The 18740-nt window shown below is 46.7% G+C and overlaps 1 protein-coding gene across 2 annotated transcripts in view; it reads right to left on the minus strand.

The window, feature by feature from the left end:
* Positions 1-8938, minus strand: part of FHL1 (four and a half LIM domains 1) — a 31273-nt gene extending 22335 nt beyond the window's left edge. Inside the window, exon 1 of one of the 2 annotated variants that reach the window (XM_032124392.1) lies at positions 8775-8938. The gene's annotated coding sequence lies outside the window, so the exon portion shown is untranslated. Of the gene's footprint in view, positions 1-8626; positions 8739-8774 lie in introns of those variants that run through there. The other variant, XM_032124394.1, reaches the window with a different exon arrangement.
* Positions 8939-18740: the final 9802 nt, after the last annotated feature.

Consider the following 18740-nt stretch of genomic DNA (forward strand, 5'->3'; position numbering starts at 1 on the left):
CTTCATCCCTTGCTTCAAAAAGCTATGAAGTTAATCCAAAAAAAGGATTGTGTGTTTGCATCACGTAAGTAGGTTCACAGATCACTTTTCAGGGCTCAGCTTTCGTTTGCATTTGTGCTGTGGATAACTGTTTCCTGTTTTCACTCACTGGCAACTATGTCTTAAAAGATACACTGAAATCCATCAGTGCGCCTCTGGTAAGGGGCTCATGCATTGCTTCATCGACACAGCTGCCAGGTGATGTTCTCTTGTATTTCTACGTAACATCATGAATTTGGTAATTCAGCAATGGGGAGCAAAACCCAAGTAGAGACCACTGCCACAACTTTGTCAGCCTCTCCCCTGCAGTACTGTGGTGCAGAGGTTCAGGCAGTACTTCCTCCTACAGACAGACCTTTTCAGTTAAAAGCTGTAACTCAGAAAATGCGAGTTCATTGAATGAAGTGTATCTGGAAACATCTATGTCTTAGCAGAGAAAGGTGCAGGGTGCTACAGGAGCCCCGCCTAGGCTGCCAAGAGACTGAGTGCATCACAGCCTCCTTATCCTGCCTTTCTCAGGCACAGCTGGCACCCCACAAGAGCCCACTCCAACCCCAACTCCATCAGCCTAGAAAAGATATCTCAGCTGGCAGCAGCCACTCCCACAGTGCCCACTGTGCCCTGGCAGGAGGTGACTCCAAAAGTCCAGTCTTGACCTACTTAAACTGAGGACACTTCAGGGTAAAATAATGCCAGAGTCCAAATTTTCAAGCTCCTGCTCCAGCCGGGTATGTTGCAGAGGAGGGTGAGGTTTTTCCAAGCTCCTGCTCCAGCACCTGGAGCAGCAGCAGAGAGAGGCTCTGCCTCTCAGTACTCCTGTCTAATCAGGTGCTTAGAACCAACCGTTATTTACAAGTCAAGCATCTCAGTTTTCCCTACAATCCTTTCACAGGGAGAAGTTTCCAGGATAGGGGAGATGGCAGAGAAGGCCACCTTTGCAGCATCTTAACCACCCCCTGAGCTCTCAAGCCCACAGTCCCACGAGGAATGTCATTGCCACACTTCCAGGAATTGTAAAAGCCCTGTCTCAGCAGCCAGCTTCACCCACCATCCCCTGCACAATCTCATTTACAAGGCAAAAGCTGTTTGGCAAAACAGCTCACACAGCATCCAAATGTCGGTGGAGCAGACAGAGTTCCTGGCGCTGGCTCCCTTTTCATCCGGCTGCTCCGGCTCAGGCACCGATGCTGCTCCAAGGATGAGCTCATCGCTATTTCAGGTTGAATTTGCACTTGGCAATCTCCCTGGTAACCAAAACAAGATACTCCTCGGTTTATAAGAGATTTATTGGTTGTTTGGTTCAGTGTCTAGTGGAGCACACAGAGACTTCCCCGCATTACAGCACCACCACAGGCTGGAGGAAGAGCTGGAGGGCAGGAGGTGCTCACAGCAGTGCTCCGGAGATGGGCAGCGTTAGCACTGCAGGGCGAAGGGAAGCTGCCTTAGGGCTCACCCCAGCGACATGAGACTGAGGAAAGGAGGTGTGAGGCACGGCTTTCACTCACACACACCACAGGTGAGCCTTTATGGCAGCCCCCTGCCACTCCAAACAAGTGTTACAGCCTGTCCAGCACATCAGAGTAACCACAGAAATGCTGTTTGCAGTCCTCTCCAGCCAAAAATCTGCAAATCTTTCCCCAAACAGGAATGGTGTGTTCCCCACCCACTGCAAGAAACCCATCCCACCACAGGAACAGAGCCAGAGTTGAAGTTTCCACCTTTGGCTATAAATCATTATGGAGATAATGGCATAAGAGAGAGGGGAATATTATGGCAAGGGGTGGATGACGTGTTCTAGCATCCACCAAAGCAAATCCAGACAGAATTTAACAGATTTGCATCCCCACCAGGTGCCCTTGTGCTGCTGCGAAGTGATCGTGGGCTGCTCTCCAGCCCTGATACCATACTGTCATCCTGGCCATTTCCAGAGGCAGCACTGAAATATGTTATACGTCAAGTGGCATTCACCTGGCAGGCTGTCCCATGGGGAAGCATGACTGGCTCTCAATGGGCAGAGCAAAGGTAGACAGGAAACTGTATTTGCATGTGTTGAGTGAAAAACGTAGCTCTGTGTATTTTTAAAGTGAGATGAGACCAGAGAGAGAGAGACAAATCCTTGCACCCTGGGCTGTTTATTACTGCCTCTCCACAGTACTGTCAGGAGCAAGATCACATCAGGACAATGCTTAGAGATCACCAGGGAATTTCTAAGTGGAAGCAAAGCCACTCAATCTCCAGATTACTCTCTCCAATTACCCAATCCAGATGAGGACCTGTGTTCTGGATGTGCTGTCTGTGTTTGCATTCCCTCAGACCACTGACTGCCCTGTGGTTAATGCTGCACCAGGCACCTGGAATGCTCTCAGGATCCTGACACTGCCTCCACGGGCTCTTCAACTGAATAGGTATCAGTCAGAAACTCATCAAACATCCACTGGATGAGGTAAGTCAAACTAGAAAAATCTCTGTAGCACACAGCAAGAGCATTGTGAGTGCACACAGCTGTCCCAAGGCACCAGTTTCCTGGGATGCTGCAGCCCTGTGGATGACACACCTACCAGGAATTTTAAAGAGCTCTTTGCTGTCTCAGTGCAATGAGAAGAGGCACAAAATGGCAATTCTGTGCCAAGAGGCACAGAATGAAGTGGAAAAGGCTCAAGAGTCCTAAAACGAGACCATAAGACAGAAGCTGGAAAGGGAGGCAGGCAGTGCCTCAGAAGTGGCTAATTCCAAACCTTTGCTCCAGTGTTTATTATAGAAAAGAACAGATAAGAAAGGCTGATGGTAACAACTGCCAGGGGCAGTCAGTCCCAAGGTAAACAAACAGCAAATGCCTTGGGAGCAGCCTGCCAAGTCCAGATGGTTCTCACATCTTGGGGCATTTCTTTAAAAGAAAGAATCCTATTTTCTCCTACCCAGCATCCTCCCAGGAGTGGGGGGGCTGTATTTAGGGTAGTGTCATAGTTAAGGGGATCTTTGGTCAGAGACCACTGGAAGCACATGAAAACTGAATATTCCCAAATGAAGGCTCTGAGGAAGAGCTGGGAGCCAACTCCGTGCAGGAAAGTCAACTAACAACCAGTGTGGGCTGGACCAGCCATGGCTTTAGTGTGATGAACCATTTCTATTTTTCTTAGCACAAGAAAGGCACGTCCAGCACTCTGGTTCATATGAGAGAGTTTTGGAGGATTGAGAGGATTTTTCGCTCTGTCCAAGCAAAACAGCAAGAGCAATTCTTGCTCTGCCAGAAGCTCTGAACTCCTCTGCAGCTGGAAGCTGGTGTCACACAAGAATCCTCACACTCTGGGACAGCTGCTGCAGTGCTAAAGGGATCTTGAAGCAAAATAGGTGGATTATAGATCCCTGTACCAACTGTGCCTCCCTTCAGGAGTCCCTTGGCATATGGAGCACACGTGATTTCTTGTGAACAGGGGTCTCTTAAACACGTCATTTCAGCAGACAGACACCACTGGGGCCAGCCAGTATTTGATTTGAAGCTCCCTCATATGTCAAAGCAGATCACAAATGCAGCCATATCCCACCACTTTCAATCCCTCACAGTCCATGACTGTTGGCTGCCAGCTCACACCACAGACAGCTCTGCTGAGCAGCAGGAGGAGGGATGCATCCCAAATGACACCAATCACTGGGTGACCCCAAGGAACAGAAAAAAGATGAGGCACATATGTGGAACAAGTGGGTCTTCTAAAAACATCAGTCCAAAATCAGAAGGGTTTGAATTTCTTATTTACAAAAATAATGCAACTGTGTAACAGCATCCAAACCAAAATTGTAACTCTGCCTGAAAGTTTCTGACACTGAACCGTGCCATAAATCGAATCCCTCTTGATGGGAGAGAATCTTCTAAAAGTCCTTGCAAGGAGTTTCAAAGATAAACCAAGACTTTTCCTGGAGTTTCAATGCTGCTGGATAGTTGTTTATTAAGTCTTATCAGAGGAACAGAGCCACTAGCGTGACCCAGGTACAGCATAGAGCACAGAAAGCAGGAGTGAAGTCTCTAATTATCAAGATTTACGCAGCCTTTTAAAGATAATTTAACCAATACTTACTAAAAATGTACATTATTTTCACTTTCCTAACAATTATTCAGTAACATGGGCAGGAACTGCGGAATTCTCTATCCAATCATTTCAAACTACTTTTATTGCAGAACATGGTGTAGTAGAAGAAGGAGAAGAAGGTTTAGAGAACAACAACCCTCCATTTTGCTATTTTTTACTCTTATCTATTTACTACAAAGAGAAACCCAAAACCTCTAAATTTTTCACCCTGTGACAATCTTACATAGTAGTCTATCACCTAATTCACACCACTGTATTTTCTAGTTCTTGTCTGATCGTTGGTAATTTTTTCCAAGGTTGGAGGTTAAAACAGTGTTGTTCAGGGGGGTAAGAGCCCTTAAAAACAGGCAGAGAAATATTCTCAGCACTCTGGGTTCCTACAGTTTCCAGTCAGGCACACAGCAAAATAGCTGCCCTTCCACCCTGGATTGCAGCTCCATCACTGCTGGGAACCCTGCCCTAGCTCTCCAACTTCTTCCAGGGAACTCTAGTTCAGCCTATTTTGAAAAAAGTGCTTCCAACCCTGTCTATCCCATTACAGCATAGCTATAATGCAATCCTTGCCCTACTTTGATTTTCTCCAAAGCCTTAAACGTAATTTTAGCCCTGTCTTGACATAGGACACAAACCCCATTTCCCATCTATTCTGATGGAGATGAAAAAGCTGGAGAAGCAGAAGAGCATCCATCCATCCATCCCTTTGTTCCACAGAAAATGCCATGCTCTCTTGCTGTGAGAGTAGGAAGTTGCTCTGGCAGCATTCTTGGCACTACACGTGCCTGAATCACTCTGGAGGTATCAAGGACCAGCTCCTGCCTCAGTGTGCGTTGCAGGGAGGGGTGAGCATTGGCCCGTCAAGGGTTTTTCTGTTGCTTTCCAGCAGCATCTTGGAGCAGAGCAAAGCCTTTGCAGGAAATACTCTGAGCAGCAAGATGAGCCATTTCTGGTAGGAGAGTTTTGCCTACAGGCCTGGGGAGGTTTTGCAGAGAGAAAAGCTCATCACACACCAGCCTCGGCCTCTTGGCTCCAATTCATTCCTACAGAAGCCACCTGGGGTGATATGCCCAGAGCTGGCTCTGGGCTGCTCATTTACAGAAAGTCCCAGTTAAAGCCCATCAGAGAGAGGAACATGCTGGGCTATATCCTGTCTCTGAACCCCGGGGAAGCCCCAGTCCTTTGGTCCTACACCCAGCCAAGTGGCTGCAAGCAGGGTTTTTACTGGACCGAAGAATAAAAGAACTGAAGCCAGAATATATGGCACAGTCCTTCCAAAACCACACTGCAGAAGTGGAAGCATGGATTTATCTAAATAACATTTAATTCTTTAGAGTCCCAGTGTCTGAAGAGCCATCTGCTTAAAACTCCTCTCCAGAGTATCTAAAAGAAATATGAGGTCTCTTTCTTCCTCCCACACTCCCTCTGCCAAAATCAGACATGAAACGACTGATCTCAGACTTTCTTGTTACTTTCCCTGTCTGCATTTCTATAACAGAGAAATGAAATAAAAAGAGATCCCAATGAATCAAGCTGTAGTATTTTGACTTACAATGCATTTTGGTTTTTATGAAATCGCAGGTCAGTTCTGGGAAGGTTTATTGCATAGACATGATTTCTGCTACCGTTTCAAGCAAAAGTGAGTCCACCCTGCTCAAGGTATAGAATTGAACCTGAAATCTCAGCTTTTCTACCTTTGCTCTCCTACCAGCAGGGCACAAGGTGACAGTGGCTGGGGACCATGAGGGTGACAGGCAGGCATTGACTGCTTGGCTCAGCCCTCCACACATCTGCATCTCTGACCCTTGCGGAAGCCTGGCACCAGAGCCTGCCCACGGCTCTACGGGGAGCTGTTCTGATTTAGGAGCAATCAAAATCAACCAAAAGCATGAGCAAACTTTGCACATCACTGATGGTGAGGCTTGTCTTCTTGAATTTAATGCCCCTGGGACTTCAGGGCCAAGCGAACCACAAAAAGGGAAGTGCCAAACACAGGCTTGTGTGATCCTTGTCTCATCAGCAAAGATCAGAGGAATTTTCCACCTAAATCCCCCAATGCATCCACTGGATGCTGAGTAAACTTAACATAATTCACACAGGCTACTGCTGAGGGGTCGGTATCATTCCTGGCTCACATCTGCCTCTCTGCTCCACTTTGTGAGACCTCACCTGCAGAGCTGCATCCAGCCCTGGGGTCCCAGCACAGGAAGGACATGGTGGAGCTGTTGGAGCGAGTCCAGAGGAGACAATGATGATGTGCTCTGAGGGATGGAGTATCTCTCCTATGGAGACAGGCTGAGAGGGCTGGGATTGTTCAGCCTGAGGAAAAGAAGGCTCCAGGAAGACCTTACAGCAATATTGTATTTCAATACTTCAGGGGGGCTCACAAGAAAGATGGGAACAAACTTTTTATCAGGGCCTGATGCAACAGGACAAGGGGCAAAGGTTTTAAACTGGAACAGGTTAGATTTAGACTATATACAAGGAAGGAGATTTTTACACTGGCAAAACCAGTAAAACACGGGCACAGGTTGCCCAGAGAGGTGGTAGATGCCCCATTCCTGGAAGTGCTCACGGCCAGGTTGGACAGGGCTCTGAGCAAGCTGGTCTAGTTGAAGATGTCCCTGTGGACTAAATGACCTCTAAAGGTCCCTTCTAACCAAACTATTGTGTGATACAAAAGGAAGTAAGTTACTTCTTGGGGGCAAGGAGGTCAGTTTCTTAAACTTTTTGTTACATCCTGGTGCAATGGGTGTGGGCTGCAAGTCATATTCATGTGATAAGGATTTAGATTACAGATGAAGTGCATCCTACAGCATCACTCCCCTATCCATGGACATGAACAGGGACCTGACCAGGCTCCCACCAGCTGCTTAGTACCATATGTCTGGATTTTCCATTCATGGTGCAGTTCGATGGAAAAGCTGCTTCTGAAATAAAGGCCAGCCAAGATAGGCTGGAGAGTTTTTATTTTCAAGTGTTTGAGTACCTAAATGTTGCCTCCTTTCGAACAGCTGCCATTGTTTATGTTCAAGCAGAGAATTATACCAGCATACAGGGAGACAAGCCATCACTCACAGCAGGGAATAACTTCTGTTAGAAACAGTTCAAGAGCCCAATCCTAAATACCTTCCCCAGCCAAAATTCCCAAAGAGCAGTGCATATCAGAAGCCAGCTGTAAAGTCCCAGCCCTGAACTCGTTCCTCAGAGCCACAGTCCAAAATCTGAGAAACTGGCTTTCTGCTGTACTGAGATCTGGAGGGACTGGGGGTTTTTTGCACTTGTGGTGCCAGCTCTGAAACACCTATCCACATTTTTCTCTCAGGTATTAGTCAAGAAGGAATTTTTATATACTGATCTCCTTAAGGAAAAATTAGGAACTGGTTTGTATTCAAGAATGCTGTATTTGGAAAAAAATAAAAGGGTGTTGTCACTGAAGTATGTGGGTGCTTTTATCATTACAAAAGAAAGCTGAAGTTTCAAAGCCATATTTGGTTGCTTGATCAGCTATTTGCTTTGTACATCATGGCTTAAGAATTTAATCAGTTTCCTCTTGGAAGTTTTTTTTTTGTTATTTGTAAAAAGAACACTCTTCCTCTCAAAACAGGGTAAAAGACTAATTGGTAGGTGGATTGTTTTATTAATTTTCCCCATTCCATGTGCTAGATTTCAGTGGTTTAAAAAATAGTCACATCCCTTTCTCAACCACAGACTGGCTCCTGCTTACACAACACAAATAGGACCAGAGTCACATCCATTAACTTATCTTTTGACCAATTACTAAAGAAAAGATTAATGACAGAAACACCCGTCTTGCAAACACATGGTGAATACAACTTCACTCATGCAAGTGACTTCCCAAATCTATATTGATACAGGGGTGCAGCATTTGTGCAAAACTCAAGGTGTTTGCATTCACGTGGGTACAGCTGCAGGAACTCTGCAACTGCCTGATATTCTGTAATACAGAAGGAAAGAGGAAAGTGTGATAATTATTAGGTAAAAGCTTGCATTTCCATATTCCCCAATTCTGTTACTGCCAGCCTGCTCCCAGGATTGCTCCTCACATCACCTGAGACCCCACAAAACAGCCTCCGCTTTAGCTATTTCCTCCCCAGCTCTCATTATAAAAGCCTCAAAGAGGCACATCTGATCACCTGCCCAGGAAAGCACAGAGCTGACAGCTCTTACACAACTCGGTACCACAGCAAATTCTCCCTAAGCAGCAGCTCAGCTTGGAAGCAAAGGGAAAAGTTGTATTTATACCCCAGGGTCTGCCTGCACTTTAAAAGCAACCACCTTCCAGGAGGGAATATGTATATCAGAAAAAGAGGATGCAAGAGAAATCAGAAGCAAGAACGTAGATAAATCCCATTTCCAAAACAACCCATAAAACAGGCAGTTTCTGAGGCTAACTCAGTGAACCACGGAGAAATTGCTTGCTAGAGAGTGTTTCAGAAGTACATTACACACCCACAGGCTTCCCACTCCCCATCCCTATTCTCACAAACCCTTCTCCGGCAGAGCAGTCACAAGGCAGAGAAAAGACCAGCACCAGCCCCGAAATCCGAAGATCTGCGAAGCGTGGGATGCTGAAATGCTCCCTGCCCTGCTCAGCGAGACGATGCTCGAGAGGGAGAGAGGGAGGCATGTGCTTACTGGCTGCCGGAGATCCCGGGAATGCTGCGAGGCGGCTGCTGCCGGGAGGAGGGAAGGGATGGACCGAGCACTGCGAGCGGCTGCGGGACGGACACGGGAGCGCTCTGGTCCAGGGCTGGGCTGGGGTGTCCAGCTGGAGAGACGCGGCTTCCACACTTATAGTAGGGAGGTGAATGGCAAAAAAAAAAAAAAAAAAAAAAAAGTCCAGCCCATAGCAGCGATCCTGCCCGGGGAGGCATGCTCCTCCCAGGGTCACTGCACCGTCCATGGTGAGGGGGAACCCCAACCAGCGATGGCACTTTGCCTGCAGAGCTGTTCCGTGCCTCCCCACAACAGCACCGGGCTGTCATGGGAACCCTGGGACGCAGCAGGCTGGGAAAAGCCCTGCTACCCCCAAAGTGCCAGTAGCTGCACTCCCAGACAAGGAAAATGAGGCACAGAATCTTTGCAGGAGGATGCGTGGCCAGGTTCCTGTCCTGTCCAAATAACCCTCTCTCAGTGCTAAAGCCTTTCCTGGAAGGTCAGTTACACATCACATTCAGGTTCATAGACAGAGTTTGCAGGACACAAAACAAACAGCAGGGATGTATTTCAGGTGAGAAGTCTGCAGGGAGGGAGGGGACCCAACTGAAGAGAGCACAGAAAAAATTATGCCAAAAGGGGAGCCTTTTCTTCAAAGCAGGCATGAAATATAGTACTGTCAGGTAGCAATTCATTCCTGTTTTAAATAAATCTGCCTGCCTGTGCTGCATCACACCAGAAAAATCTCACAACGTTCATATTGTTTTCTTTTCTCCCTTTCTCCATCCCTTATACTTTCTTTATTCTTCTGAGTTATGCCACTTTCTTCCATTCTTGTTGCTGTTGGACACATGGTCCAGCAAGTAGCTAAGTTTGTTTTTCAACAAGAGGTGCTTGTGTTGGAGCTCTTTCTCTACAAACAGGCTTTTGTGGTGCCTTGGAGAACCACCACAGAGCTCTTGACTAATGGCAGGAGAGGCTGGTAGGTGTGCTGGACACAGCACCAGTATCCCTGGAAAGCAGATCACTATATTTGGGCCAAGGAATTTTTCTTTGTTAGTAAAAAAAAAAACATTGTGTAAGAGCAAACACTCTCTCTTTACAGAAACATTCATATTTTTCTGTGTGTCTGTTCATTCAACAGGTAAGTCCCACAGATTCCTCCAACACTGCATCATCCACATTAACATCCCTAGCAGGGACAAGAACACTGGGCTGCCCTGAGGTTCAAGACTCAGACGGCCACAACTTGCCAAGAACAACTCCAGGAATACATGAAACACAGATGTGAAACACCAACATCATTTATCATTATGGACTGAAGTTTATATTTGATTTTCAAAGGAATCCAAATACCCGTTTCCAGCTCATTTTTTCAACAGCTCTCCCAGCAAGCATAAAACTTAGTCACCATTAGCGAGAGCTTTTCTCTAATGGCTGTAACCAACCATCAGACCTACAAGACCACTAGCAAAACCCCCCTGCCCCTAAGGTGTGATGTGTGTTACATGTTTGCAGCTGCAGAGCTCCAAGATTCATAAGAAGTTGCAGAGATGAGACCCTTCAAGGATGGGACATTCAGACAGAACATTCCCAGGTAGATAAATCAAGCCAAGATCTCCAGGAGAAACCAGGGTTGTAGAATGTGAGTATACAAAGACAAACCAGGTGTTGCACAGTTGTAGGAGAACGGCACCAGGGAAAAGTTACCCTGCAGGCAGCTCCTGTGGGATTTCTACTTTCAAAGGAAGGAGCCTTCCTGCCTCTGGCCATAAACAGAAAGAGGAGGAGAGAGGAATAGGAAGGGCACTGCTCCAGGAGCATCTGTACCAATGGAGTCCCTTTACTAGAGACCAGTCACTGCCCCTGCCCCATAGGAATACCTGGGACTAATCCTGCACCTCTGCAGTTTCATCTTGGAAGATCCCAACCAGATGATGCATCCTAGAGAAGCACAAGTGCTCTAATAAGTGCCTGACATCTTGCAGCATAACAAGCATCCCATATCTGCAGGGAATGTCATCAGGCTGCTATCAGGATCCTCTGCCCTTTATTTAAGGTATTAGATGCCTTCCACATACAACACAAACTAGGGATTTCATGGCCAAATCCTAAACCTCAGCTACCATCAAAGCAACTGCCAGGCAGCATGTCTGTCAGCTTAACAGAGTAGCAGATAAATAATAAATTCATCTATACAACGTGGCTCTCACTGATTACAGCAGAGCAGGTTGTTATTTGAGTAATTCGTTGCTCTCACTGGATTGCAGATCAAGGCCTCATCCTGCAGTTGCTGCATCCTTTAGATCCCTGTTGGATTCACCATCCAGTCCCATGCGCACAATGCCACATCCAGAAAAAAAAAAGCAAAATAAAGGTCTGCGAAGGCACATGGCACAGAGCAAGTGCTTTACCCAATCTTCAGTATTGCTACTCCTGCCAGAAAGTGTGTGCAGGATCAGACCTTAAATCAGACCTTAAAATGACCAGTATACCTGACAGAGAAGAATTTAAGCACTGCAGAGCTTGCACTAATCACAGCAGCAGTTCTATTCTGTTTGGAAAAGAGCAGTGGATGATTTAGAGAGCAAGGACAGCACACAACCAGAGTCAAGGAACAGGCACTGGGGCACTGCCATATTACAGATACAAAAGAGCACTATAAAAATCTCTGCCAAAGCATTGGATTAAACAAGAATAAAGTGCAAGAATGACACAACTCATTGCAAAGGACTGAGTCAACTCTGAGTCAATCCCCTACTACCACCAGTGCTTGCTGAGGAAGATAATCAGTTACCCTGCAAATTGATTTTTGGCAAACACAGTAAGTAAATCTAAAAAAGAAGGACTCCAATGATCCAATATATCCTTGACTAGTTATCCAAACAAAATGAACTATAAGCAGAAGCACTTAAAACTGAGTTGGTTGAATTAGTCACTCAAATCTATCTGCTAAGAAACTTTATTTGGAAATGGTAGAGCTTGCAGAGGGTGTGGGGAGGCTAATGTACAGCCAAGTGCTCTCCAAGAAACCCCAAGGGCAGGACACCCCCAAAGTCAAGGGCTCACCCCAAAGCAGGAATCATCTGCACTGGTAGAGAAAGATGTGCTTTGATTCATCCTTTGGGTCTCCATTCTGATTCCATTACATCCCCCTCTAGCCACAGAGGGGGAAAGTCTTTCACACCACAAGGCCTGGTTTTGCCAGTGGAAGGAAGCCACTGCATTTTGGGGTGAACCCAAGCAGAATGCCATTCACATACCCCATGGGTTGGTTTGGCTGTCCTGGTTCCCACATGCCAAACTGCGGCTGGGTGTGACATGTCCCATCCATGGTGTCCCCTAGTCAGGGCTGACAGTGGTGACAATCACCCTGTGTGAGATGGGGCTGCCCCACTCACCTGCCCTCTGTGAGACACCATGGCCACAGAGAGCCAAAGCAGCAGAGATAATTTCCACACACAAACTCTTCAGAGCCCTCCTCTCCTAATGAACACCTCAGCCCTTCCCTCAGCTGCAGGTGAAAATAATTACCAATCCCCTCATTAAAGTAATTACCACTCATTATCCCCTCTCGCCCTTTTGTCCAAAACAGCTGGGAAGGGTTCCTTCCCCCTTCCAAGTTGCAGTCTGAGGGATGCAGCTATTTTGGGCTTAAGGTACCATCACAAACCCTCTTGACTCCCTATCCACACTGACTCCTCAGGGTCACTGCCCTGTTAATTCCCTAATTGACTGGCTCCATCCTCCTTTCACCACACGGCCACCTGCTTTCACCAGCCTCTGAGAGCAGGAAGCTTTCCCAGCAGAGGCAGCCACACAGGCTGGATGCTCCTGTGACATCTATGTCCCTAACCGCGTAGAAGTCAGACGTGCCCTGTTCCCCACTGGAATATAAAGCACCCGTGGCCCACACGGGGCCTCCCAGCTGAAAGGAGAACTATCATGTTGGAAAGCTGATCCCTTGAGGCCCCAGTGACGGCTCTGTCCTCAATCTGTCCTCTGACTTTTCCAAAGTCTGTTTTCAGCCCAAGGGGCACAGGAGAAGACAGCTTGTCCTGCAGTGAATCATTTCAAGAGGAAAAGGAGAGAGAGAGAGAGGAAAGAGGAAAAGAAATAGGGAAAGAGATCCATCAGTCTCCACACCCTCAACCATCCCACCATTCTGCTACCCTGGGGGATACTGGTGGCCAGATGGAGCCCCAGCCCTGCAGGCAGCTGGAACTCACCTGACACCAGCTAATTACCTCACAGCCATCAGCACATGGTCTCCAGGCGGGCAAAGTAATGGAAAAGCTGAAACACTTCAGAGTCATTCCTCTCTGGGAGTAAGTAAGGGAGGGGTTATGGAAGGTTTGGAATGGTGTGGTTAAAACATCAGTGATGCAAAGCCTTTTCCATGGAGTTTAAATACATAACATGCAGCTGTCCAAGTTGATGCAAAGAAGAGCATCACAACCTGTCGGCCACATACCGTGGGCTGTGATCCTCAGTGGGAGCAGCCAGGCTGCCAAAAAACAGACATCTCTCAGCTCTCTGGGCTTCTGCTGCAATTCTTCCTATCAGTGTGGTTTGGAAATCATACATATGCAAGTGAGTGAGGGTGAAATTGCTGAGGGACATCAGTGGGTTGTGCTTCATCCCAGGTTGAGCAAACCGGAAAAGGACCAAGTTGTCCTGGCCTCAAGTTGAACCACAGGAGGTTTAGATTGAATATTAAGAAATATTTCTCCACTCAAAGGGTGGTCAAACATTGGAACAGGCTGCCCAGGAAGGTGGTGGAACTGCTGTCCCTGGGAGAGTTCAAAAAACATGGTGGTGCTCAGAGACATGGTTTAGAGCTGGGATTGGCAGTGCTGGGTTAATGGTGGTACTCGATCTTAGAAGCTTTTTCCAGTCTTCATGGTTCAATGATTCTTTTACTTTAGTGGGCAAAACAGCAAGCCACAAAAAAAGGATTATGGTTGTAATTAGGTGACATCCACAAGACTACTCAGCTTCCCCCAATTTAGTGTCAAAGTATTTCTGTAGCATAGCCCTAAGATACCATCAGCAAACCTGGATCAATGCATCAAGGTGATTTCCAAAAGCTGGGCAATCACCTGCTGAGAACCTGCTAGTGAATAAGCCCATGAGTAATTACAGTGGCTGTGTTATTTGTGACATCACTGCTACTCAGATGTTCCTGAGTGACACCAGAATCTGCACATGGAGAAGGGATCTAGCTAAATGTTCTTCCCACCTTTAAAAAGCAGCTGCAGGGATGGCTCAGCTATCAGATTAAGAGAAGCAGCCGTGTCAGCCCTCTTGGCGTCCTTTAGCAGAGTCCAAAATGCTTCTCCCAGTACAAGTTGCTCCTTCTGTGCATGGAAAATTACAAAGGTGACTCCCATTTATAAAAGATGATGCACCAGAGCCCTGCAGGAATGGACCCATCTGTTGACTGTAGCAAGGCTACCTTTGGAAAAGGCAAGAGAAACTAAGGTTTCCAGCAGTCTTTCCAGCAACAATTTAAGTTTTCAAGGAATGTTGGCAACAGTCACAGCTATTTATCTGCAGCCTGCAAGGGGCTATTCAACCACACCAGGTTTTCTGCCAAGGGTAGGGCTTGAGGTTTTCTGCTCTATGGTCATTTGAACTTCAGCATTTCCATCCACATTCATGTACTGGGTCCTGGTGTTTTTTCCTGCTGGATCACAAGCAGGGATGTGGGAGCAGCAGGCAGCTTGTGGCCACAGGCATCAACTCACCTGGGCCCAGATCCCCGGGACAGCGTAGCCCTGTGAGTGCAGACCTCTGCCCCTGCATCCCCACACACCGACCTCATGGTCTGTGCAAACCCTGTCTAACCCTGAGCAGAGCCCACAAACTGAAGCATGGGGAATGGCCTGCGCAAAAAATAGCTTTTCTCCTTCACAACTACTGCTATCACTAGAACTTTTGAGCCACCCTCTGCTGAAGTCAAGTAAATTTCCATTGACTTCAACAACTGCTGGGGCACAGTTTGCTTAAGTGTTTCCAGACTTCGGCCCTTCCAGCAAACATCTTGGCCAGACATTAAACAATAACAGGAATCCATCAAATATTTGAGTATTTGCATAAGCCAAACAGATAAAATTTGAGAAAAGGTTTGGTTCTTGGTCCTTATCAGTTATCTATTCCTGGGTGGATACCTATTGAGAGAGGTTTAACAAAGGTTTCTAATAGCGACGAGGTAAAGTAGCAGTATAGTATCAGGTTTTCCTTCAAGCAGAGCAAAGGGATTTGTGATGATACGTATTATAGACACATGTATATCTTTATCTTACTATACGTAATTATCCTAAAGTTGGTCTTTTTCCTTGGTGCGAGGCTTACCAGGAGTTTCATGTTCCAGATTTGAAAAGATGGCTTCCAGGCATCAGACCAAAATTAAGCTTCTTTATTAATTTTAGCTTAGATTTTAGTCAAGGAAAAAATTCATTTAAGGTACCCACAGGCTAACATAAGTAAAAGACATGTTTTAATAGCAGAGGAGATTTTCAAAGCATGACAAATTTCATTTTGCTTGGGTCTGCAGCTAAAATCAAACCAATTAGAAAGCTGAGGACCATAAAGAAACACGTACAACTGGATTAGATCATTCCATGAACATGAGAAACAACAGGCACAGAATGGGCTGGGGCTCACAGTGTTCGCTACAGTTCAGGGGACCAAAATTAAATTCCTCATCATGGTACAAACTGCTTGCATGACTTGGGCTGAGTCATAACATCAGCCCCTCAGGCAATGCCTGCCTGGCTCCAGGGCTGCTGGGAACACTGTGGGCACACTCCAGAAAGGAGCAGTGGTGCTCAGTGCCTGCAGTCCCTCGTTTGTGGCCACCTTCACCTGTCAGTATGACCACAATGGAGGGATTTGCTCAGCGTGCCTCAGGTTCCTGCATGCACACAAAGACATAATAGTAGTTTTTGCTTCCATCCTAGGGAGGCAAAGATATGTGAAGGTTTAAAATGCAGGCTTTGAAACAACAGACAGGTAGTAAGAGGACAAGCTTTCAGACTCAAAAGCACCCCATGGAGAAGATTCCAGCTCCAGAGCAGAGCTGGAGACATGGAACCACTGCAATAGAGTCACACAAACCTCTGCTGCCACAGTATCTTCCAGTCCATGGGATGGGATGCAGAGTCACACCCCAGTCCCCTCCAGCACCTGCCACCAGCACATCCTTGTCTCTCTGGATGCAAAGTCCTGAGCTTGGGAGTCTTAAATGCTCTGCTGGCTCCTACATAGTGATTTTGTGTGACTCACAATTAATGCCAGTGAAAGTCATATTTAGTGAGATAGTTAATGGCATCTCTATCTGTGCAGAGGCTTAAATTTGGTGTGCTCCAAGGTACCAACCCCAACAACCCATATGGTGCCCAGGGTTACACCAGCAGCAAAGTGGAGAAAGCAGCCACTTGTCCAAGGCTATGGATGAGATCTGTCCCAGGGGCTGGAACCGAACACCAGCCTGGCTCACCACACCCAAGTGCCTCAGCATAAATCAAAGGCTTTCACATAAAGGCATGGGGAATCATACTTACTGCTCAGACCTGCACTCATGGTGATGTGGAAAAGCCAGGTCACACCTTTCCACCATTTCTGCTTTCTCCTTGCGTCCAACAGCTCTGGCTAGATGAGCATTTTGAATTTATGTATCAGATCAATTTTCCTTTTGTTAAAAAAAAGACTGTATTAAAATTGCAAGATTGTTGATGGAAAACTTAGTCACAAACAAGGTTGGGGTTTTTATTCTCTATGCCAAAAAAATCAAGTGAATGGTATCCCATTAAATTGTATACTTCATGTTAGCTTCATACTTGGGCGAAAAGTAAATTTGTGCAAGATTTCCAGAGGCTTTGTTTCACAAACAAAAAAAGAAATAGTCATGGGAAAATTACAAACCATTTGGCACTAAGGAAATTATGAATGCAATTTCCTGAGCTCAGTGTGCTGAAGGAGCTGCAGTAAATAGCTGTCAAGCAGCTTTCTCAAACAAAAGATTTTAGACTTGATACCCAGCTGTGAAGGAGATTTGTCTGTGCTGGACTTTTGTTCTCCTTCCAGTCAGATGGGATTTTCAACTGGCTTAGTTTAGCTGGCACAAACGGAGCATGGGTGTGTTGCCTTTGGTTTAAACCAAATTTTCTGGGAATCATGTCTTAAGTAAAAATGACAGAACTCACTTCTTTGCTGAGTTCTGCTGAAGAAAAGTGATTTAAAGATGATTTAAGTCAAACTGAGAGACCCAAGAGAAAGATCTCAGACATATGCACAGCTACAGAGAAGCTGTCTTCCTGCCACTTCCAAACTGAAATAAATCTCTTCAGTAAAAGCAGATTGGGATTTTTTTTCTCTCAACAGCTCAAGTGAGGGTTGGGAGCAGAAGAAGAAACTGAACCAACAGCAGGGAAAAATATTTGGCATTAGATATTCTGGATCTGAGGAAGAACATGAGAATTCTGCACAGACTGCTTAGATTTTGACGAAGCAGCCGCTCAGGAGAGCAGCTCCCTAGCATGAGGGGTGACAGAGGCATGTCCCAAGACAAAAAGGGCTCTGCACATTCCCTTCCCCACTTCCCTCAGGCAAACCTGAGCCAGTCAGTGAAAAATGCTGCCAGATCAACTTTGGGGGGCTGGTCAGTGCCTCGTGTCCCCCTTCCCAAAGCTGCTGGCTGGGATGCAGGTGCTGGTGGGTGCAGTGGGTGCTGCTATGATGTGGCAGTGCAGCCAGAACCAGCTCTGGCTGCAGGAAGGGTCAGTCAGAGCCCTGGGTGCTTCTGGACAGCGCTGCTGCCTTGGAGAAGTGCCACAGCATTGCCCCTGGCTCCCTGCAGAGAGGATCCTGCCCCTGCCAGTGTCCTTGGCAACTCAGAGCCACAAACATCAAGTGGTAGGAGCCAGGAGGGACAGGGGATTGGCCAAATATGAAACCTGGTAACTGGCTATAAATATTTACATGCTGTGCCTCAACTTTACTTGTTCCGCTGCATTAGAGGCATGGCCGGCCAGAGAGTCCAGGTATTAACTGTCCTGCTTGTCATGCTCCAGGACTTTCAGCTGGACCATAATCTCCACTCAGTGTCCTGAGTCAGATCCACTCCTGGGGAGGCCAGTGGATGCTCCTTTTTCCATCCTGAGGAGCCAGTGCATCCTTCTCTGATGGTGGTGTATCCACAGCAGAAGTTTTGCCCCTGCTCCCAGGACAGCCCAGCCAGCTCATGCTGCTGCAAACAGAACTGCTCCAGTGCCATCTGGGCAGGACTGCCTGGCCCTCAGCTGGGCTCTTCTCCCTACAGCAAAGGAATTCAGTCTTGCCAGCATTGCCGAGGCCAAATGCTAGTTATGGAATCTCAAACTAAATATCTGTAAAGCCAGGATGATCCGTTTTTTCCAGGGAGGTTTTTCACTCAACCCCTTCACCCTTGTCACGAGCACAATTGGTCTATTATCAGCTCTGTCATCGGAGCACAGGTTGCAGCTGAAGCAACAAGTCTCTGATGGAGCTGAGTTTAGGAATGTCACAGTGCCACTGGCTTGGCTTCTCTCTAGCAGGACAATAGCCCTGAGCCCTCTAAGGCATCTGACCAGAGCTGAGGTATTTTATCAACAGCAAATATCTCAGCAACAAAGCCCCAGCCCGTGCAGAGCAGAAACCAATCACAAGGGAAATTTGTTTGCCTTTTATAAGAATTTGGACATTTTTGTGTGAGCAGCAGACACTGGTCTGGGTGGAAAATATAATCCAGACATACCTGGTATAGCTGCAGAACTGTGTCACTTGACCTGCCTTGTCAGAGGAATCCTTGATTTTGCACTTTGAGAAATGTACACCAATGCAAATAGTGACCTCAGACCACTCAGACATCATTTAGATAGCCTTAGGATGTTCAGGGCTATTTCAAAGCTAAAAAATAAC

Source organism: Corvus moneduloides, chromosome 14, assembly GCF_009650955.1.
Source record: "Corvus moneduloides isolate bCorMon1 chromosome 14, bCorMon1.pri, whole genome shotgun sequence".
Lineage (NCBI taxonomy): Eukaryota > Metazoa > Chordata > Aves > Passeriformes > Corvidae > Corvus > Corvus moneduloides.